This window comes from Chlorocebus sabaeus, chromosome 17, assembly GCF_047675955.1.
Source record: "Chlorocebus sabaeus isolate Y175 chromosome 17, mChlSab1.0.hap1, whole genome shotgun sequence".
NCBI classification, from domain to species: domain Eukaryota; kingdom Metazoa; phylum Chordata; class Mammalia; order Primates; family Cercopithecidae; genus Chlorocebus; species Chlorocebus sabaeus.
Window position 1 is genome coordinate 72,701,752 of NC_132920.1, and position 24,884 is coordinate 72,726,635.

General features: G+C 38.9%; 1 protein-coding gene and 1 pseudogene across 4 annotated transcripts in view; both read left to right on the forward strand.

The window, feature by feature from the left end:
- The window catches only part of KCNQ5 (potassium voltage-gated channel subfamily Q member 5), a 573,789-nt gene that overhangs the window by 410,756 nt on the left and 138,149 nt on the right, over positions 1–24,884 (forward strand). The gene's annotated exons all lie outside the window — the stretch shown is intronic.
- Positions 13,573–16,072, forward strand: LOC103243912 (phosphoglycerate mutase 1-like; annotated as a pseudogene).

Below are 24,884 nucleotides of genomic sequence, written 5' to 3' on the forward strand. Positions count from 1 at the left end.
ACATTAAAACAATTTTAATCCCTCTAGTTAATAATAGCTGATATTTACTGAGAACTACTATATATTAAGTACTACTCTAAGCGCTTTATAAATATGGTCTTATTTAATTCTATGTAAGTACTGTAATGTCCCTATTTATTTTATTTTCTTTTATTTATTTTTTTTTATTATTATACTTTAAGTTCTAGGGTACATGTGCATAACGTGCAGGTTTGTTACATATGTATACTTGTGCCATGTTGCTGTGCTGCACCCATCAACTCGTCAGCACCCATCAACTCGTCATTTACATCAGGTATAACTCCCAATGCAATCCCTCCCCCCTCCCCCCTCCCCATGATAGGCCCCGGTGTGTGATGTTCCCCTTCCCGAGTCCAAGTGATCTCATTGTTCAGTTCCCACCTATGAGTGAGAACATGCGGTGTTTGGTTTTCTGTTCTTGTGATAGTTTGCTAAGAATGATGGTTTCCAGCTGCATCCATGTCCCTACAAAGGACACAAACTCATCCTTTTTTATGGCTGCATAGTATTCCATGGTGTATATGTGCCACATTTTCTTAATCCAGTCTGTCACTGATGGACATTTGGGTTGATTCCAAGTCTTTGCTATTGTGAATAGTGCCGCAATAAACATATGTGTGCATGTGTCTTTATAGCAGCATGATTTATAATCCTTTGGGTATATACCCAGTAATGGGATGGCTGGGTCATATGGTACATCTAGTTCTAGATCCTTGAGGAATCGCCATACTGTTGTCCATAATGGTTGAACTAGTTTACAATCCCACCAACAGTGTAAAAGTGTTCCTATTTCTCCACATCCTCTCCAGCACCTGTTGTTTCCTGACTTTTGAATGATCGCCATTCTAACTGGTGTGAGATGGTATCTCATTGTGGTTTTGATTTGCATTTCTCTGATGGCCAGTGATGATGAGCATTTTTTCATGTGTCTGTTGGCTGTATGAATGTCTTCTTTTGAGAAATGTCTGTTCATATCCTTTGCCCACTTTTTGATGGGGTTGTTTGTTTCTTTCTTGTAAATTTGTTTGAGTTCTTTGTAGATTCTGGATATTAGCCCTTTGTCAGATGAGTAGATTGCAAAAATTTTCTCCCATTCTGTAGGTTGCCTGTTCACTCTGATGGTAGTTTCTTTTGCTGTGCAGAAGCTCTTTACTTTAATTAGATCCCATTTGTCAATTTTGGCTTTTGCTGCCGTTGCTTTTGGTGTTTTAGACATGAAGTCTTTGCCCATGCCTATGTCCTGAATGGTACTACCTAGGTTTTCCTCTAGGGTTTTTATGGTATTAGATCTAACATTTAAGTCTCTAATCCATCTTGAATTAATTTTCGTATAAGGAGTAAGGAAAGGATCCAGTTTCAGCTTTCTACTTATGGCTAGCCAATTTTCCCAGCACCATTTATTAAATAGGGAATCCTTTCCCCATTTCTTGTTTCTCTCAGGTTTGTCAAAGATCAGATGGCTGTAGATGTGTGGTATTATTTCTGAGGACTCTGTTCTGTTCCATTGGTCTATATCTCTGTTTTGGTACCAGTACCATGCTGTTTTGGTTACTGTAGCCTTGTAGTAAAGTTTGAAGTCAGGTAGCGTGATGCCTCCAGCTTTGTTCTTTTGACTTAGGATTGTCTTGGAGATGCGGGCTCTTTTTTGGTTCCATATGAACTTTAAAGCAGTTTTTTCCAATTCTGTGAAGAAACTCATTGGTAGCTTGATGGGGATGGCATTGAATCTATAAATAACCTTGGGCAGTATGGCCATTTTCACGATATTGATTCTTCCTATCCATGAGCATGGTATGTTCTTCCATTTGTTTGTGTCCTCTTTTATTTCACTGAGCAGTGGTTTGTAGTTCTCCTTGAAGAGGTCCTTTACATCCCTTGTAAGTTGGATTCCTAGGTATTTTATTCTCTTTGAAGCAATTGTGAATGGAAGTTCCTTCCTGATTTGGCTCTCTGTTTGTCTGTTACTGGTGTATAAGAATGCTTGTGATTTTTGCACATTAATTTTGTATCCTGAGACTTTGCTGAAGTTGCTTATCAGCTTAAGGAGATTTTGGGCTGAGACAATGGGGTTTTCTAAATATACAATCATGTCATCTGCAAAGAGGGACAATTTGACTTCTTCTTTTCCTAACTGAATACCCTTGATTTCTTTCTCTTACCTGATTGCCCTAGCCAGAACTTCCAACACTATGTTGAATAGGAGTGGTGAGAGAGGGCATCCCTGTCTTATGCCAGTTTTCAAAGGGAATTTTTCCAGTTTTTGCCCATTCAGTATGATATTGGCTGTGGGTTTGTCATAAATAGCTCTTATTATTTTGAGGTACGTTCCATCAATACCGAATTTATTGAGCGTTTTTAGCATGAAGGGCTGTTGAATTTTGTCAAAAGCCTTTTCTGCATCTATTGAGATAATCATGTGGTTCTTGTCTTTGGTTCTGTTTATGTGCTGGATTATGTTTATTGATTTGCGAATGTTGAACCAGCCTTGCATCCCAGGGATGAAGCCCACTTGACCATGGTGGATAAGCTTTTTGATGTGCTGCTGAATCTGGTTTGCCAGTATTTTATTGAAGATTTTTGCATCGATGTTCATCAGGGATATTGGTCTAAAATTCTCTTTTTTTGTTGTGTTTCTGCCAGGCTTTGGTATCAGGATGATGTTGGCCTCATAAAATGAGTTAGGGAGGATTCCCTCTTTTTCTATTGATTGGAATAGTTTCAGAAGGAATGGTACCAGCTCCTCCTTGTACCTCTGGTAGAATTCAGCTGTGAATCCATCTGGTCCTGGACTTTTTTTGGTTGGTAGGCTATTAATTATTGCCTCAATTTCAGAGCCTGCTATTGGTCTATTCAGGGATTCAACTTCTTCCTGGTTTAGTCTTGGAAGAGTGTAAGTGTCCAGGAAATTATCCATTTCTTCTAGATTTTCTAGTTTATTTGCGTAGAGGTGTTTATAGTATTCTCTGATGGTAGTTTGTATTTCTGTGGGGTCGGTGGTGATATCCCCTTTATCATTTTTTATTGCGTCGATTTGATTCTTCTCTCTTTTCTTCTTTATTAGTCTTGCTAGCGGTCTGTCAATTTTGTTGATCTTTTCAAAAAACCAACTCCTGGATTCATTGATTTTTGGGAGGGTTTTTTGTGTCTCTATCTCCTTCAGTTCTGCTCTGATCTTAGTTATTTCTTGCCTTCTGCTAGCTTTTGAATGTGTTTGTTCTTGCTTCTCTAGTTCTTTTAATTGTGATGTTAGAGTGTCAATTTTAGATCTTTCCTGCTTTCTCTTGTGGGCATTTAGTGCTATAAATTTCCCTCTACACACTGCTTTAAATGTGTCCCAGAGATTCTGGTATGTTGTATCTTTGTTCTCATTGGTTTCAAAGAACCTCTTTATTTCTGCCTTCATTTCGTTATGTACCCAGTAGTCATTCAGGAGCAGGTTGTTCAGTTTCCATGTAGTTGAGCGGTTTTGATTGAGTTTCTTAGTCCTGAGTTCTAGTTTGATTGCACTGTGGTCTGAGAGACAGTTTGTTATAATTTCTATTCTTGTACATTTGCTGAGGAGTGCTTTACTTCCAATTATGTGGTCAATTTTGGAATAAGTGCGATGTGGTGCTGAGAAGAATGTATATTCTGTTGATTTGGGGTGGAGAGTTCTATAGATGTCTATTAGGTCTGCTTGCTGCAGAGATGAGTTCAATTCCTGGATATCCTTATTAACTTTCTGTCTCATTGATCTGTCTAATGTTGACAGTGGAGTGTTGAAGTCTCCCATTATTATTGTATGGGAGTCTAAGTCTCTTTGTAAGTCTCTAAGGATTTGCTTTTTGAATCTGGGTGCTCCTGTATTGGGTGCATATATATTTAGGATAGTTAGCTCTTCCTGTTAAATTGATCCCTTTACCATTATGTAATGGCCTTCTTTGTCTCTTTTGATCTTTGATGGTTTAAAGTCTGTTTTATCAGAGACTAGTATTGCAACCCCTGCTTTTTTTTGTTCTCCATTTGCTTGGTAAATCTTCCTCCATCCCTTTATTTTGAGCCTATGTATGTCTCTGCATGTGAGATGGGTCTCCTGAATACAGCAGACTGATGGGTCTTGACTCTTTATCCAGTTTGCCAGTCTGTGTCTTTTAATTGGAGCATTTAGTCCATTTACATTTAAGGTTAATATTGTTATGTGTGAACCTGATCCTACCATTATGATAAAACTGGTTATTTTGCTCGTTAGTTGATGCAGTTTCTTCCTAGCCTCGATGGTCTTTACATTTTGGCATGTTTTTCCAATGGCTGGTACCAGTTGTTCCTTTCCATGTTTAGTGCTTCCTTCAGGGTCTCTTGTAAGGCAGGCCTAGTGGTGACAAAATCTCTAAGCATTTGCTTATCTGTAAAGGATTTTATTTCTCCTTCACTTATGAAACTTAGTTTGGCTGGATATGAAATTCTGGGTTGAAAATTCTTTTCTTTAAGAATGTTGAATATTGGCCCCCACTCTCTTCTGGCTTGTAGAGTTTCTGCCGAGAGATCTGCTGTTAGTCTGATGGGCTTCCCTTTGTGGGTAACCCGACCTTTCTTTCTGGCTGCCCTTAAGATTTTTTCCTTCATTTCAACTTTGGTGAATCTGGCAATTATGTGTCTTGGAGTTGCTCTTCTGGAGGAGTATCTTTGTGGCGTTCTCTGTATTTCCTGGATTTGAATGTTGGCCTGCCCTACTAGGTTGGGGAAGTTCTCCTGGATGATATCCTGAAGAGTGTTTTCCAACTTGGTTCCATTTTCCCCCTCACTTTCAGGCACCCCAATCAGACGTAGATTTGGTCTTTTTACATAATCCCATACTTCTTGCAGGCTTTGTTCATTTCTTTTTCTTCTTTTTTCTTTTGGTTTCTCTTCTCGCTTCATTTCGTTCATTTGATCCTCAATCGCTGATACTCTTTCTTCCAGTTGATCGAGTCGGTTACTGAAGCTTGTGCATTTGTCACGTATTTCTCGTGCCATGGTTTTCGTCTCTTTCATTTCGTTTGTGAGCTTCTCTGCATTAATTACTCTAGCCATCAATTCTTCCACCTTTTTTTCAAGATTTTTAGTTTCTTTGCACTGGGTACATAATTCCTCCTTTAGCTCTGAGAAGTTTGACGGACTGAAGCCTTCTTCTCTCATCTTGTCAAAGTCATTCTCCGTCAAGCTTTGATCCATTGCTGGCAATGAGCTGCGCTCCTTTGCCGGGGGAGATGCGCTCTTATTTTTTGAATTTCCAGGTTTTCTGCCCTGCTTTTTCCCCATCTTTGTGGTTTTATCTGCCTCTGGTCTTTGATGATGATGGTGTTGTACTGATGGTGTTTTGGTGTAGGTGTCCTTCCTGTTTGATAGTTTTCCTTCTAACAATCAGGACCCTCAGCTGTAGGTCTGTTGGAGATTGCTTGAGGTCCACTCCAGACCCTGTTTGCCTGGGTGTCAGTGGCAGAGGCTGCAGAAGATAGAATATTGCTGAACAGCGAGTGTACCTGTCTGATTCTTGCTTTGGAGGCTTCCTCTCAGGGGTGTACTCCACCCTGTGAGGTGTGGTGTGTCAGACTGCCCCTAGTGGGGGATGTCTCCCAGTTAGGCTACTCAGGGGTCAGGGACCCACTTGAGCGGGGAGTCTGTCCCTTCTCAGATCTCAACCTCCGTGTTGGGAGATCCACTGCTCTCTTCAAAGCTGTCAGAGTTGTTTGCGTCTGCAGAGGTTTCTGCTGATTTTGTTGTTGTTTAGCTGTGCCCTGTCCCCAGAGGTGGAGTCTACAGAGACAGGCAGGTTTCCTTGAGCTGCTGTGAGCTCCACCCAGTTCGAGCTTCCCAGCAGCTTTGTTTACCTACTTAAGCCTCAGCAATGGCGGGCGCCCCTCCCCCAGCCTCGCTGCTGCCTTGCGGTTAGATGGCAGACTGCTGTGCTAGCAATGAGGGAGGCTCCGTGGGCGTGGGACCCTCCCGGCCAGGTGTGGGATATAATCTCCTGGTGTGCCTGTTTGCTTAAAGCGCAGTATTGGGGTGGGAGTTACCTGATTTTCCAGGTGTTGTGTGTCTCAGTTCCCCTGGCTAGGAAAAGGGTTTCCCTTTCCCCTTGCACTTCCCAGGTGAGGCGATGCCTCGCCCTGCTTCAGCTCTTGCTGGTCGGGCTGCAGCAGCTGACCAGCACCGATTGTCTGGCACTCCCTAGTGAGATGAACCCAGTACCTCAGTTGAAAATGCAGAAATCACCGGTCTTCTGTGTCGCTTGCACTGGGAGTTGGAGACTGGAGCTGTTCCTATTCAACCATCCCCCTTTATTTTATTTTATTTTATTTATTTTTTGAGACAGAGTTTCCCTCTCTCACCCAAGCTGGAGTCCAGTGGCAAGTGGCACAGTCTCAGCTCACTGCAACCTCCACCTCCTGGGTTCAAGCCATTCTCATGCCCCAGCCTCCCAAGTAGCTGGGACTACAGGCACACACCACCACACCCAGCTAATTTTTGCATTTTCAGTAGAGATAGGATTTCACTGTGTTGGCCAGGCTGGTCTTGAACTCCTGGCCTCAAGTGGTCCACCTGCCTCAGCCTCCCAAAGTGCTGGTATTACAGGTGTGAGACACGATGACTGTACTTTATAATGTCCCATTTTATAGATGAGGAAGTAAGACAAGACTTAAGAAACATGCCCAAAGTTAAAAAAAAAAAATGATAGGTGAAAGAACCTGGATTTATTTCTCATGATTCCACTCTAGAAAAGTATACATACCCAACTGGAAAATTGTCTTTACTATTTATTAGCATTTTAAAATTAAATTTAATTGAACCTTATCTATTGTCATCAACTTGTAAACAAAAGAACATGATACTATTATGCTTATCATTAGTAATTCAAAATCTTTAAAGAAAAGCCAGACTTTATAGAGCATTAATTGCAGTCTCAGCCTTAATTAGATTAACTAAATTATGTTACCTATTGCTGCTCTCTAACCTGAAGGGGAAATTAGGACCTAAAATAGGCTTACTTGGGCTGTATCAAACTTGCATATGCTCTTGAGTTGATGTTATCATGAGGCTCCCTGGGTATTTCCAAATTGGAGACATCTCGAGAGTAAGTAGCATCACTCGCAGGAATACCTTCAAATGTTTTTTAACATTAATAACCTATTGGTAGTTTAGGTAATTGTTGACCTGGTACACAAACTTGAAAGTTGAACTTACCAGGTAGCTTGATTAGCTGATATGATTGGACCACATGAAGAAAATTTATTTCCAAAGAGGAGAATGAATAACTAAGGATTATTTCCCACTCTTTCTATAAACTTTAGTAGAGCACTATGATATACTGTATTAACATTCTGTACTATCACATGTTACATAAGAAAATTCATTCACAGACAAAGTATTTATTATGTGCCCAACACAATCTTAGGTATAAAAGATACAAAAGCAACTAAAACATGGTCCCTGACTGTAAGAATAGACACTCCTGTGCCCTTAGAGAATGGCAAAACTGAAAGGAAGTATACTATAATTATGGTGTTACAAAGCAAAGGTGATGGAAATTGAAGTAGTCCTAGAAAGAAGGCTATGAAATATCATGAGTGATTGTATAAAACAAAGAAGCAAAGGATTGCTCCCAGGTTTTCAAATTATGTTTGAGTCATCTGCCGAACATTTATACAATTTCTGCCATGTCCAAGCATGCTCATGGATGCTGGAGAGGCTGTGTGGCACCAAATGGTCAAGGTCTTCCTTCTTATAGAGATAATATTTGTGTGGACAAAGAAAAACAATACACAAATATGTTTTTGAAAAACAAGATAATGTCAGCTACAGATAAGCACAATGAAGAAAATAAAACAGAAAGAGTAGAGGCTACCTTAGCTTGGGTGGTCTGAGAAAGTCTTTCTAAGTAGTTGACACTTGAGTTGACCTGAATATTATGAAGAAGACAGCCATGAGAAGGTTTAGACACAGATCTTCCCAGGCCAGGGAATAGTAATTGCAAGGATTATTAACACTTGATGAGCTTGGATTTTTCAAGGTGGAGACATAAGGTCTTGTGGTTGGAGCTCAATGAGCAGTGGGGAGAATAGCAGAAGGTGATAGAGGAGACAGGCAGAGGTCACAGCTGAAGGCCATGTAGGCTCTGCTACCCTGAATCAAGGTTCCTTCTAAAGACAGGCCACCAGGCAAAGGTCCAACAGGTTGCTGGCAGGCCTAATATGAATACTATTCCGGTTATGAACAGCAACATTAATCAGGCAACAAAAAGTATGGCTGTTTAATGCCCTGGGTTTTTTAGTCATCTATGACTGTTGGAACCTCATATCAGCAATATACAAATTATTACCCATTCTAAAAAATATAAATGTAAGTTTATAAGGAAATAATCCTCTGAATTTTCTGTTTCTATATTTCTGCCCTTAAAACATAAAATTTTACATTTTTTTAAAAAAAAAGTGTTATTTTTCTATGAGGAACTGGAATTAGAATGTGATGGAAACTGTTTTACAGCCCAGTGGTATCACCAGTAAGCATTTCCTAAGAGTCTCCTTGCCAAAGGACTCTGTTCCATACTCTTAGTTATGATGATTGCAGTGCAGAATTATTTCATTAAAGATTGTTTATTTCTTTTGAGAAATTGTCCCTTTTTGCCTTGAGATGTTATCTGAAACTGTATGATCAATAAGAAGCATTAAACTGTCACTATGGGGTAAATTTTCAAAGTGGTGCCTGCAATTTGCCAGTATGAGTCCCATTAACTTCAGTGGAAGTCCTGCAGTTAAACCCCTGCACATGGTTTTGAAAATGTTCTACAGTTTGTCTTTGTGGTGCCTTTTTTATTTTTAATAAATATCACAGAGCAACTCGGTGCATAGTTGATTGCAGTATTTAAGAACGTGGATAATGTACTGTGCAGGAGGAGACATTTAAAATTAGATTTTAAAGCTTCATTTCTATTGAGTCACAACAACAATATAAATACATCTTTAATTCTTCAAAGAGCACCTTTCTATAAAGGAATTTGGAGCTCAATTAGAATATAGAGCTTATAAAGCAGCACCACGTCCCTCTGAGACATTGTTTACCTCACTCTATAGATGGAAAAGTCGAGGCACTGTGAAATGGGGGTGCTTTGTCCTTAGCCCATAAATCAGCAGCAAAGCTAGGAGTAGCATGCTGGCCTCCCAATAGTTCATTGCTCTAAAGCACTGCCTCTTGTTGAGTCAAATTTAATTATAGTATAATCTGTTTAATCTACTTGTAGAAAAATAATGAAGGAGCAGGAAAAATGAATTTATTAACAGATCAGTGGAAAACCATATTACATTGATTAGCAATTGTCTTTTCAAGATCCATATTTTCAGCATGTACTAGGTGGTGTCTGATGCCATAAAAGCAGTTATTCTAATTCCACTGGCCAGAACTGGCAAAGAACTTCTTATTTGCCTCACTTTGAAACATTAGTAAAGGGGTTCCACTTGAAAATTAATAAACCATGTGATAGGATTAGATTCCTGTCTCCAAATCTCCCTCCTTCTAGGGACCATTGTCTAAAGTCTAAAAGAAAACAGACCAGGCACAGTGGCTCATGCCTGTAATCCCAGCACTTTAAAGGGAGACCAAGGTAGGAGGATCACTTGAGCCCAGGAGTTCAAAATCATCAATCTGGGCAACATAATGAGACTCTATCTCTACCAAAAAAAAAAAAAAAAAGTAATAGCTGGGTGTGGTGGAACACGCCGATAGTCTCAGCTACTCAGGAGGCTGATAGGGGAAGACAACTTGGTCACTTCAGCCCAGGAGTTCAAGGCTGCAGTGAGCTCTGATTGCACCACTGTACTACAGCCTGGGCAACAGAGTAAGACAGACGGGGGGCGGGGGAGAGAAAGAGAGAGAAAGAGAGAGAGGAAGGAAGGAAGGAAGGAGGAAGGAAGGAAGGAAGGAAGGAAGGAAGGAAGGAAGGAAGGAAGGAAGGAAGGAAGGAAGGAAGGAAGGAAAGGAGAGAGGGAGGGAGGAAGAAAGGAAAGAAGAAAGGGAGGGAGGGAGGGAAAGGAAAGGAAAGAAAATACATGTAACTATTATAAAAGATGTTCAATTTTTTATTTTGGAATAACTTTAGACTTACTTAGAAGTTGCAAAAATAGTACAGAATTCCCATGTTCAAATTCACTCTTTACCTAACTTTCCCCAAAATATTTTACCTATGTATAATGCAATTATCAAAACCAGAATATGAATACATACTATTAACTATAGTCCTTATTTGAATTTCACCAGTTTTTACATGCACTCAATTTTTATATACACTCCTATTAAATTTTCTCACATGTATATATGCATTTAACCACTGCCACAATCAAAATACAGAACTTTTCCATCACCCTAAATAAACTTGGAATGATATACTTTGTATTACTCCTATACAGGTACTCCCTCTCTTCAATCCTAACCCCTGGGAACCACTATATCTGTTCTGTTTCACTACAATTTTGTCATTTTTATAATGTTATATAAATGAAATTGTAAAGTAGTAATCTTTTGAAATTGGCTTTTTCTTACACAGTATGATGCTCTTGAGATCCATCCAAGTGCATCAATAGTGCATTCCTGTTTATTGCTTAATAGAATTCCATGATCTAGATGTAACACAATTTGTTTATTCGTTTACCTAATACAGGTCATTTGGGCTCCTTCTAGCTTCTGCTATTACAAATAAGGCAGCTATGTACATTCGTGTGTAGGTTTGTGTATGAACGTAAGTTTTTATTTCTCTAGGGTCATATGGTGCTGATTTATCTTTATCAGAAACTGCCAAACTGTTTCCTTTTAAAATATAGAAATGCCAGTGTGAGTACATGCATGGAGGTCAGCAGCCCCACCCCCTGCCCCACACTGCCACTGCTGCCAGTGTGAACATATGCATGGAGGCTGGCAGCCCCAAGCTCACCAGTAGCCTGCCCCCATGCTGACACTGCTACCAGCATGAGTGTGCACATGGAGGCCGGCAGCCCCATGACCACCAGCATCTGCCCCAGTTGATGAGCATTCACCCCGCCACACTGCCACTTGCTCTCAGCACTGCTCTTGACACTTACAAATGAGCACTGATCCTGCTGCCACCACCCCAACGAAGTGCTTTGGCTGGCACCACCCATCAGAGTGTTGTGGCCAGAGGTCCAGGAACGCCTCAGCCCCTCCAATGTAGCAGGTTCCTAACTTCAAGGGGCCAGAGAACAAAGTCAGGGATCCAGTAACAGCCTCCCAAAGTTACAGCATGCAGCCCAAAAGTTCTGAGCTGAGCCTTGCCCCCTAAATTCTTCCAGAAATGAAGCCAGTCAACTGAACCACCTTATGTGAGATTCAAACCTTCTAGGGCATTAAAGAAGATAAAAGCAGAAAAACCCATCCAAAGGACAGCAATTTCAAAGACTGAAGGAAAATCAGCCCACACAGATGATAAAGAACCAGTGCAAGAGCTCTGGCAACTCAAAAATCAGAGTGCTTTCTTACCTCCAAATAACTGCAGTAGTTCCACAGCAATGGTTCTTAACCAGGCTGAAATGACAAAAACAGAAATCAGAATATGGATAGGAACAGAGATCATTGAGATTCAGGAGACAGTGAAAACCTAATCCAGGGATTCTAAGGAATACAACAAAGTGATACAGGAGATGAAAGACGAAATGACCACTTTAAGAAAGAAAGGAACTGATCTGATACAGCTGAAAAACTCACTTCAAGAATTCCAGAATACAATCACAAATATAACAGCAGAATTGATCAAGCTGAGGAAAGAATCTCAGAGCTTGAATATCACTTCTCTGAAATAACTCAGTCAGACAAAAATAAAGAAAAAAAGATTAAAGAAGAATGAACAAAATCTCCAAAGTATGGGATTATGTAAAGACACCAAATCTATGACTCACAGATGTCCCTGAAAGAGAGGGAGAGAAAGCAAGCAACTTGGAAAACATATTTCAGGATATCATCCATGAAAATTCCCCCAACTTCACTAGAGAGGCCAACGTTCAAATTCAGAAAATGCAGAGAACCCTTGTGAGATACTACACAGACAACCATCCCCAAGACAGATACTTGTCAGATTCTCTAAGGTCAAAATGAAACAAAAAATGTTAACAGCAGCTAAAGAGAAGGGGCAGGCCACCTCCCAAGGAAACCCCATCAGGCTAACAGCACACCTTTCAGCAGAAACTCTATAAGCCAGCAGAGATCGAGAGCCTATATTCAGCATTATTAAAGAGAAGAAATTCCAAACAAGAATTTCATATCCAGCCAAACTAAGCTTCATAAGTGAAGGAGAAATAAGATTCTTTTCAGGCAAGCAAATGCTAAGGGAATTCATTACCATCAGACCTGCCTTATAAGAGGTCCTAAAGGGAGTGTTAAATATGGAAAGGAAAGATTACTACTGGCCACTACAAAAACATGCTTAAGTACATACATCATTGATGCCAAAAAGCAGCCACACAAACAAATCTACATAATAACCAACTAACAACACAGAACAGGATTTGATCCTTCAAATCCACACATATCAATATTAACCTTAAATGGAAATGGGCTAAATGCCCAATTAAAAGGCACAGAGTGGCAAGTTGGACAAAGAAGCAAGACCCAACCATATGCTGTCTTGAAGAGACCCATTTTGCATTCTATGACACACACAGGATCAAACTAAAGGGATGGAGAAAAATCTACCAAGCAAATGGAAAACAGAAAAAAGCAGGAGTTGCTATTTTAAGTTCAAACAAAACAGACTTTAAACCAATAAAAATCAAAAACGATAAAGAAATGCATTACATAATGGTAAAGGGTTCACCTCAAAAGGTCAGACTTAACTATTCTAAATAGATATGCATCCAAAACAGGAGCACCCAAATTCATAGAGCAAGTTTTTAGGGACCCACAAAGAGATTTAGAAAACCACACAATAATAGTGGGAGACTTTAACACCCCACTGACAGTATTAGACAGGTCATTGAGGCAGAAAACTAACAAAGAAATTCAGGACCTGAATTTGACACTTGGACCAAATAGACATCTACAGAAATCTCCACCCAAAAACAAGAGTATATATATTCTTCTCGTCTGCACATGGCCCATAATCTAAAATTGACCTATCAGCCATAAAACAATCCTTAGCAAATAAAAAAAAAATCATACCAACCACACTCCCACACTACAGTGCTACACTGCAATAAAAATAGAAATTAATGGAAATTAACCTGCTCCTGAATGACTTTTGGGTAAACAATGAAATTAAGGCAGAAATCCAGAAATTATTTGAAACTAATTAGGACAAAGATACTACATACCAGAATCTCTGGGACACAGCTAAAGCAATATTAAGAGGGAAGTTTATAGTGCTGAATGCCTACATCAAAAAGTTAGAAAGCTCTTAAGTTAACAACTGAACATCACACCTAGAGGAAATAGAGAAACAAGAGCAAATTGACCCCAAAGCTAGTAAAACACAAGAAATCAAAATCAGAGCTAAACTGAAGGAAATTGAGATTTAAAAAAAAAAAAAAAAAAAATACAGAAGATCAATGAATCCAAGACTTGGTTCTTTGAAAGAATAAATAAGATAGATAAAATGCTAGCTAGACTAATAAGTAAAAAAAGAGAAAAGATCAAAATAAACACAATCAGAAATGACAAAGGGATGTTACCACCTACCCCACAGAAATTTTAAAAACCCTCAGAGACTACTAAAAGCACCTCTAATGCACACAAGCTAGAAAACCTAGAAGAAATGGATAAATTCCTTGAAACATACAACCTTCCAAGATTGAACCAGGAAGAAATTGAGTCCTGGACAGAGACCAATAATGAGTTCCAAAATTGAATCAGTCATAAAAAGCCTACCAACCAGAAAAAGCCCGGGACCAGAGGGATTCACAGTTGAATATTACAAGAAGTATAAAGAAGAGTTGGTACCATTCCTACTGAAACTATTCCAAAAAACAGAGGAGGAGGGACTCCTCCCTAACTCATTCTATGAAACCAGCATCATCCTGATACCAAAACCTGGCAGGGACACAGCAACAACAAAAAAACAAAACTTCGGGCCAAATCCTTGATGAACATAGATGCAAAAATTCTCAATAAAATACTCGTGAAATGAATCCAGCAGCACATCAAAAAGCTAATCCACCACTATCAAGGAGGCTTCGTCCCTGGGACACAAGATTGGTTCGACATACACAAATGAATAAATGTGATTCATCCCATAATTAGAATTAAAAGCAAAAACCACATGATCATCTCAATAGATGAAGAAAAGGCTTTTGATAAAGTTCAACATCCCTTCATGTTAAAAACCCTCAACAAACTAGGCACTGAAGGAACATACTTCAAAATAATAAGAGCCATCTATGAGAAACCCACAGCCAACATCATATTGAATGGGCAAAAACTGGAAGCATTCTTATTAAACACCAGAACAAAACAAGGATGTCCTCTGTCACCAGTCCTTTTCAACATAGTACTGGAAGTCCTAGCCAGAGCAATCAGGCAAGAGAAAGATATAAAAGCCATCTGAATAGAGAGGAAGTCAAACTATCCCTGATTCCAGTCAGTATGATTCTATGCCTAGAAAACCCTATAATCTCTGCCCCAGAACTCCTTGGTTTGATATACAACTTCAGCAAAGCTTCAGGATACAAAGTCAACGTACGAAAATCAGTAGAATCCCTATGCACCAACAACATCCAAGCTGACAGCCAAATCAAGAATGCTGTCCCCCAAGCCTGCCGCCATGGCCACCTACAAACTGGTGCAGATCCGACACAGTGAGTGTGCTTGGAACCTGAAGAACCACTTCAGTGGCCGGTATGACGCCGACCTGAGCCCGGCGGGCCATGAGGAGGCAAAGCAGACACTGCCACATGATGGCTATGAGTTTGACATCTGCTTCACCTCAGTGCAGAAAAGCCTGATCCGGATCCTCTGGACAGTGCTAGATGCCATTGGTCAGATGTGGCTGCCAGTAGTGAGGACTTGGCGCCTCAATGAGTGGCACTATGGGGCTCTAACCAGTCTCAATAAAGCAGAAACTGCTGCAAAGCATGGTGAGGCCCAGGTGAAGATCTGCAGCCGCTCCTATGATGTCCCACACCTCCGACAGAGCCCTACCATCCTTTCTACAGCAACATCAGTAAGGATCACAGGTATGTAGACCTCACAGAAAATCACCTACCCTCCTATGAGAGTCTGAAGGACACTATTGCCAGAGCTCTGCCCTTCTGCAATGAAGAAATAGTTCCTCAGATCAAGGAGGGGAAATGGGTACTGATTGCAGCCCATGGCAACAGCCTCTGGGGCATTGTCAAGCATCTGGAGGGTCTCTCTGAAGAGATTATTATGGAGCTGAACCTGCCGACTGGCATTCCCATTGTCTACGAATTAGACAAGAACTTGAAGCCCATCAAGCCCATGCAGTTCCTGGGGGATGAAGAGGCCATGCACAAAGCCATGGAAGCTGTCACTGCCCAGGGCAAAGCCAAGAAGTGAAGGCCAGCAAACAGGCTACTGTCCCCAGGAGCACCCTCCCTGCCCATGGCATCCGTCTGCCCCTCCCTCCTGCACGTCACACTGACCACATCTGTAGACATCTTGAGCTACAGCTGCAGATGGGGACCGATGGCTCCCATTTTCATTTTAGCCATTTTGTCTTCTGTACCCACTCCCTTCGTACATTCTAGTCAGAATAGCACTTCTAGGGCACAGGTTCTCAGTCTAAGCTGTGGAAAAGCCCCCCTTATCCAAGAGAGTTCAAAGGTAGTGACTTGGGTTTTTGCGAGTGCTTTGTTTACTAAGAACTTGTGAGGAGGCACCATGCTAAGCCATGACCAATGAGGAGAAGCAAGAGAGCCTGTCTGCCCCCAGGAGCTAGTCCTATGCTCTTCTGTAGTGAGGCCACTGCCTGGGGACTCTAGTCATCCCAGCGGAAGATAAATGTAACCTGCATGGTGATGTGACAACTGTTTTCTCCCTGACCCCAGAGGAACTGGCTCTAGAAGGTTGGGATCAATCCTGAATTTAGTTTATGTGTTACATTCACTTTTATTTAAAAAAAAAAAAAAAAAAAGTTTAGTGTATATAAGTAATACAAAACAATAGCCCTTCTAAGGGTTTCTCGTGGCGGTTGAAATAGTCCCACATGTGGTCATCAGAAAATAAGCCATTCCTCATACCAATATGGGATAAGCTCCTTGACCTCTGAGGGGCAGGGGTGCTTCCTGCTGTGTGTTTTAGAATCCCTCCCTGCCTTGTTTTGTGGCAGTGAATGCCTCTTGGTCCTGTCCAAGTGTGTCTTTCACTGATTTCTGAATCATGTTCTAGTTGCTTGGCCCTGCCACATGGATCTAGTGTTCATGTGAGCATAAGTGAAAGAGGGATGTGCAATAAAAAAAAGAATGCCATCCCATGCACAGCAGTCACAAAAAGAATAAAATACACACCAGTTAGAATGGCGACCATTAAAAAATCAGGAAACAACAGGTGCTGGAGAGGATATGGAGAAATAGGAACATTTTTACACAGTTGGTGGGACTGTAAACTAGTTCAACCATTGTGGAAGACAGTGTGCCAATTCCTCAAAGATCTAGAACTAGAAATACCATTTGATCCAGCCATCTCATTACTGGGTATATACCCAAAGGATTATAAATCATGCTGCTATAAAGTCACATGCACACGTATGTTTATTGTGGCACTATTCACAATAGCCAAGACTTGGAACCAACCCAAATGTCCATCAATGATAGACTGGATTAAGAAAATGTGGCACATATACACCATGGAATACTATGCAGCCATAAAAAAGGATGAGTTTGTGTCCTTTGTAGGGACATGAATGCAGCTGGAAACCATCATTCTCAGCAAACTATTGCAAGGACAGAAAACCAAACACCACATGTTCTCACTCACAGGTGGGAATTGAACAATGAGATCACTTGGACACAGGGTGGGGAACATCACACACCGGCGGGGAGGGAGGAGGGATAACATTAGGAGATATACCTAATGTAAATGATGAGTTAACGAGTGCAGCACACCAACATGGCACATGTATACATATGCAACAAACCTGCACGTTGTGCACATGTACCCTAGAACTTAAAGTATAATAATAAATAAATAGAAATAAAGATAAATAAAAAGAATAAAATACATAGAAATACAGCTAACCAGGTAGATGAAAGATCTCTACAAGCATTACAAAACACTGCTCAAGGTAATCAGAGATGATATAAACAAAAGGAAAAACATTCCATGCTCATGGATAGGAAGAAGCAATATTGTTAAAATGGCCATATTGCCCAAAGCAATTTAGATTCAGTGCTCTTCCTATCAAACTACCAATTCTTCACAGAATTAGGAAAAAACTACTTAAAAATTCGTATGGAACCAAAAAAGAGGCTGAATAGCCAAGGCAATTCTAAGCAAAAACAACAAAGCCAGAGGTATCACATTATGTGACTTCAATCTATATCACAAGGCTACAGTAACCACAACGGCATAATAGTGGTACAAAACACTTAGACCATTGGAACAGAAGAGATACGCTAGAAATAATGCCACACACAAACCATTTGATCTTCAACAAACCTAACAAAAACAAGCAATGGGAAAAGGAATTCCTGTTCCACAAATGGTGCTGGGATAACTGGCTAGCCATATGCAGAAGATTGAAATTGGACCCCTTGCTTACACCATATACAAAAATCAACTCAAGATGGGTTAAAGGCTTAAATATAAAACCCAAACTATAAAAACCCTGGAAGATGACCTGGGAAGTACCACCCTGGACATAGGACCTGGCAAAGATTTTATGACAAAGACAAAAGCAATTGCAACAACAACAAAAATTGACTAACTTTGTCAATTAAACTCAAGGGATCTAATTAAACTAAACAGCTTCTGCACAGCAAAAGAAACTATCAATAAAGTGAATAGACAACCTACAGAATAGGAAAAAATATTTGCAAACGGTGCATCTGACAAGGTCTATTAGCCAGAATCTGTAAGGAATTTAAACAAATTTACAAGCAAAAAAAACAAACAACCCCATTAAAAAGTGGGCAAAGGCCTTGAATGGACACTTTTAAAAGAAGACATACACGTGGTCAACAAGCATATGAAAAAACGCTCAACATTAGTAATCATTAGAGAAATGCAAATCAAAACCACAATAAGATACCATCTCACAAAAGTCAGAATGGCTATTACTAAGAAGTCAAAACTAACAGATGCTGGCAAGGTTACAGAGAAAAAGGAATGCTTATATACTGCTGGTGGGAATGTAAACTAGTTCAGCCATTGTAGAAAAGCCATTTGTCAATTTCTCAAAGAACTCAAAAAGGAATTACCATTTGACCCAGTAAGCTCACTATTGGGTTTATTCTCAAAGGAATATAACTCATTCTACCGTAAAGACATATGCACTCATATATTCATCACAGCACTATTCACAATAGCAAAGACATGAAATCAACCTACATGCCCAGTAGTGGTGGACTGGGTAAAGAAAATGTGGTACACATACAACATAAATACTACACAGCCATAAAAAAGAACAAGATCATGTCTTTTGCAACAACATGGATGAGGCTGGAGGCCATTCTCCTAAGTGAACTAATACAGGAGCAGAAAACCAAATACACATGTTCTCACTTACAAGTGGGAGCTAAACATTGAGTTATATGGTCACAAAGAAGAGAACAACAGACATAGGAGCCTGCTTGAGGATGGAAAGTGGGAGGAGGGAGAGCATAAAAAAACTACCTGTCAGGTACTATGCTTTTTACCTGGGTGATGAAATAATCTGTACATCAAACCCCCATGTTATACAATTCACCTATATAACAAACCTGCACAGGTACCACAGAACCTGAAATAAAAGTTTAAAAATAAATCATAAAATAAAATGTTGAAATGCCTAGAATGTTTCACGGCATTAAATTACACCACGCTGTCTTAAATGACATTTTATTTTCGTAGAACTCATGTTTCTGCTTTTTCTGTTTTTCTATGGAAATTATTTTGATAAGCAGAAGTTGCTGAAATTTATATTTTACCACTTGGGTCAAGAAACAAATGAAAGTATTGCCCATTAAGGAGCAGTTCTTCATACTGTGATAAATGAATATAAGTATTATGTTTACATAGATGAAGTGTAAAGAGACCAATTAATGTAAAAAGCCAATACTGAACAAATTCCTGAAGGACCATTATTTAAATCTAACTTTAATTTTTAGAAAGTCCTTATTCAAGCAAACTTTACTGAGACCAATACTAATTATACTTTCCTGCTAAAAGATACATATAATGACATTAGTTAGAGCCTTAAAGTACTACTCCGTTGGAATAAAATATTCAAAATTGCCACCAAGACCCAATGGTGCTTTATAGAGTTGGGTCTAATATTCATGGTTCTAATGTGATCTAAAAATAAGTCATTTGTTCTCCTTACTTAATTCAATACCTCTTGGAAATTGCCCTATTCTTAAAACTATTCTCTAAAACTACCTCCAAAACTCTGCCTATGTCTCCCCTTGGATCTTCCATCATAACCAACAAAAAAAAAATTATTTTCTCAAAGTTAGAAACAACCTTGTGTGGCCAAATATATGAATCTCAACTTCATTCTCATTCTGGTTGTAAGAAATGCTGGAATAATTAATTACTCATTTGGAAAAAAAAAAAAAAAAAAGCTGTATCCATACCTATCTTACCAGATTCCAAGATAAACTCCAAATAAATCAAAGATTTAAATTAAATAAGACCATAAAATAATGGGCAGCAGAAATTGGTAAATTCTCTTGGAACCTTGGAATCTGGAAAGATTTTCTAATTGTAACTAAAAATACAAAAGTCATAGAAGAAAATATTGATAGAATACATAAAATCAAAGAATACTGTATGATAAACTACACGACAAAGTCAAAAGACAGTGTGGAAAAATATTTACAACTCTTACCAAAAAATAGAAGCTAATCACCTTAAATTATAAGGAGCTCTCGAAATCAAGAAAAACCCAACAACCTAACAGAAAATAAAATGGATATGAACAGACTGGTCACAGAATAAGAAATACATATATACCTCTTAAACATACCCAGTCTCACTCATAAAAAAGAAACACGAATGAAAGCATTCTCTCACCTATCAGATTGGCAAAAATCTGCAGTTTGACCACACATTTTATTGATGAGACTGCAAGGAAATAGGCACTCACATGCCACAGGAGTGCAAAGGGGTATCACCCTTATGGAAAAGTGTCAATATCTACCAAAATTACTTAAGCATTTACTCTTTGACCCAGGAAGTCTGCTTTCTAATAATTTCATCAATTTATAGTAAATGTTCACTATAGCTGAATAAAATATGGTACGTCCAAACAATAAAATATAGTGAAGATCTTTCTGCACAGCTATAGAAGAATCCCAAATTATGAAATAAAAGAAAAATGAAATGTAATACTGCATATATAGTGTGCTACTTTTGTGTAAGAAAGGAGAAAAATAAAAGTTTACATTTATATTGCTTGTGTTTGTATAAAGAAACATTGAAATAACTTTTACAAAAAGAAGAGGATAAAAATGTATAACTGAAGATAGAGTGAATGGGGATAATGTGAATGGAAACGGGTAGGAGCAAGATTTCTCAGCATTTACCTCTTTATGTCATTTTGATGTTTAAAATATAAATATGTTAACTATTCAAAAACTAAATTAAAAGAATTATTGCCTGGCACAGATGAAGTACAGTTTAGATGTTGACTAGTATTATTTTTGTATAGCAATATTGGGAGGGTTGATGGGTTCATATGATTTACAGTTGTTCCGAATCTCCTCATACTCCAGGCACTTTTGTCATTGCAAAGAGGGACAATGCCAAGGACAATTCGCCATAGGATTTCCATGTGCACCTCCTCAGTTCTAGGCTGAAGTAACATAGAATGGCATTTTTAACTCACGAAAAGCTCTATTCTAAAAGGTGCTTTGTTATTTGCCTTAATTTGCTCTTCATATATTTCCTTAATTTTAAACTTAGAATTTTGGTTGTACCTTTTCAAAGGATTGCCCAAGAAGATGCAATGAGCTGATACATGTAAAGTGCTTAGCTTAAATGCCTGGTGTTTAATCAATACTCCATAACTCCTAGTGGTAGCGAACAGAATCATAAAAGTGATGTGTTCAGTGAAACCTCTAATCAATCCTAGAATCGATACCTACAATCAGAAAAAATTATCAACTCAGACCGTCTTTGTATGTTTTTGTTTATTATTTTTCCTCAAAATATCTTCAATACTGCATTCCCAGAATTTGAGAGTCTGTGTATCTTAAATAAGAATACATTTTATTTTAAAAGGTAAATGGAAGGAGCAGGAACCAAGACAGGTACTTTTTGAGTCTGGAGTCCTTAGATATAATAAATAATTTCAGGAATGGTATGTATGGTACTTAAAGGATGTGGTTTAATTAGAAGGGCTTGTGAAGCTTTCTTGTAGACTGGTTGTTAATTATGGCTTCACTTGTTTCTCCTGGAAGGCTTCCCTGGCCTCTTAACTAGGTTAATTCTCCCTTCAATGTGCTCCTTGGATTTCTTCTATCATAACATTCATCACTCATGATTGTGGTTACTCGATTCAGCATCTTCTATGCAAACCATCCTTTCAGCCTTGTGCAGACAGAAGGCATCTCTATCTGGTCCACACCAGCCATGCCCCATCCATGCCCGTTAATATTATATACCCAGGTCCTAGAAGTTTCTGGCCACAATGAATGTGTATTGAATGAATAAAAAATTCAAAAAACTGCAAGCTAGTAAACAATCACATGAGAAGTGTCATCCCCCGGCCCCCCATCACAACCCCTACACATACAAAGTAAAAACAACGCTGTCAACATGAGCAAATAGAGGGGAAAAAATGGCAATTATTCAGGCAATGCAAGGTGAAAAACAGCTCCTTTGCCTCAGTTATCAGAAGTTTTCTCAAAAGGGTATTTTTTGCCTGCATTTTTAATCTAATTGCTTCAATTATTTAATTTCATCATGGGAACATGATTATATTTTTAACAAAGTGCTTAATTTGCGCACATGCTTCAAATTGTAGGTTCTTTTACAGGAGGCTTCTCTACACCCATACTTGTTCTCAGTTATTTTACTTCTGCCTTTTGCAAAATGTTTTAAATATTTGATTTTAGCCCCTACCACAGACTCCAAATCTGTGCTTCGAATTTGGAGATCAAAGTACTGTAGCTAATCCTTAGGACATTTGCCATCGTGTGACTTAAGAATCCATCTCTTATCAAGTTTCTGTGGTTTTCTGGAGTATTTACTGGTCACAATGTCAAAAAATGGGCACATCTGAAACTATTTTTGAATTATGCCTTCTTTATACTCTTCCATTTTTAGTTAATGGGAAAATATCCAGCTCCTGAATGGTATTGAACTTGATTAGGCCATCTCCAGTCTCCTTATAAAGGATTCCTAAGTTGTAGTATCACATGTTTTAAATAAACCTTGTTTTTGTTCTCCTTTAAACAGAGCGTGTCTTATTCAAAAAGCTCATGACAGTAGGAAAGGAATTGATAATGAAAAGAAAGTGAGTCCAAAGCAGGATTTTTCTTCATAGCTTTGTGATTTGTTATAAGACAATGTGTTTCACCACCTGACCTGCAGCTTCAGGAGTTGGTTGCCATGAACTCTGATCCTGTTTCTGGAAGTAATTTATCGCATTATCTTATACAAACCTCTCTGGGACACTCTTTCTTTTCTTTTAAGCACAGATAAGAGCAGCAGTACACTTCGCAGCGTTCATAAACAGCAATACATAAAAGCAAATATGAAATTAGAAAGTTCCAAAAACTGCTCTAATCTAGTTCCAAAGAGGGAAAATTTTGGCAAGGATTTTATAAATAAAGATGGGAGTTAGATGATGTGACCAGTTTGGTTAATAATCCCACTGAAATACAGATAGATTATTGATAGATAGATATAGATAGATGATTGATTGATAGATAGATAGATAGATAGATAGATAGATAGATAGAATAGATCTACACACAGCAACAAGCAAGATTTTCAAAATTATAATGAATGTCAGGTATTTACTCTTGGCTTATATTTACTCAAATTCACTCTTTTAAAGTGCTATCTTTTTATTCTTCACAGGAGGAAAAGTCTATTTTCACACCCCAGTGTTTATCCCTAAGGATTAGCCAAGTGCCTAAACTGTATCCATTTCATATTTCCAAAAATAAGAAATTGTGCATTGAAAAAGATTAAGAGAGCCAGGCGAACCAGGTAATTCTAAATTTTCCCAGATAATACTTAGAATGAATTCCCATCCATAAATGTCCTTTGCTGAGTGACATTTCAGCTCAAGTGGCATCTCCATTGTAACATCCAAGTAACACAGTCTATTCAAAGAACTTCCTGAAGATATCCTTTGAAAAACTTTTAGCAGTAGGTGATGATTAATCATAATCTGTATGTCATCTGAAAATAAGTATCAAGTTTCTCAAAGAAAAATTACATATCCCAACACTACTAAAGTTTCAGAGAGTCCATATCATTTAACTGCTTAGAGTAAGTGCAAAAAGGGAGTATTATAAATTAGGTATTGTGGTTTTGCTCTGTAAATTTAAGCCCATAATGCCATTGTTTGGCTGTTGATGTGTAAATATTCAAGCTATGACCTTGAATAAGATATCCAAGCATGGAATTTCATCATAGGATGTTGGGATTTCCAGCAGATGTTTCAACTTTGTTTATTCATTGGTGGAATCCAGATCTTTTTTTTAATCTGCAGTCAAATATTGGTATGGGGTTCTGTTTAGGAATCAAAACTAACTACAGCTTTGTCATTTGGTATGTGTGAAAATAGATACCGAGGAAACTTTTAAACATCTGAGGATATCAATGTGCAAAATTGCTGCTTTTAAAAGTTTGTCTCGAACTTTCCCTATAAAAGAGCGTAATATAAAGCCACTGTATCATTCCCCTAAACCATGTTCTAAAACATCAGAAAATACACACGACTTTTCATCTCTTCGATTTACTGAGAACCGATGGAATTACGCCTAGGTAATTTACTCAGGATACTAGAGTATGCCTTAAATAGGATGTACCTCCTACTCATTCATGATTAGTCTCAGGGGACAAACACTTCTTTCCTGTTTTATAAATACAGAAACACAGCTTCCTTACCTCCTTCAGTCTGTAACCCACATCTGAAATTAAATGTTTGTGATCACACTTTGAAGCAATTTGTTTCAGTAGGTTACTGATATTGCAAGGGATTCGTCCTGTAGCATGAAAAAAAAAAAAAAATCTACTGCCTGACTCTGCATCCCTGACCTCTCCCCCAGACTCCAGCCCCATTCACCATCTACCAAACGCCTACTAGGCATCTCAAAATTAACAAGGCCATAACAGAACAGGTAGTTCTGTCCTTCAAATAGTGCTCCTTTCTCACCTATCCCTAGTGGTATTTCCCCAGCTCAGTAAAAAGCACTTTATTCACCTGATTGCTTAGACCAAAAACCCTGAAGTCAGCCTTAGACTCCCTCATTTGTCTCACATCCCACAATCAGTCCTTCAGCAAATCTTGGCCCCTCCACCTTCACAATATGCACCAAACCCAGCTCCTTTACAGGTCCTCCTGACTTGAACCTAATTCTTGTAAAGCTGCTCTCACCCTTTGTCCAGACCACAGCAGTGGCTTCTTAACTGGCCTTCCGGTTTTCTCTCTGACATCTGGCTTCCTTTCTGGCATCCAGCCCCCTCCTGATTAGTTTCCCAAAGGTAACCAAAATGATCTTGTAAAATATACATCT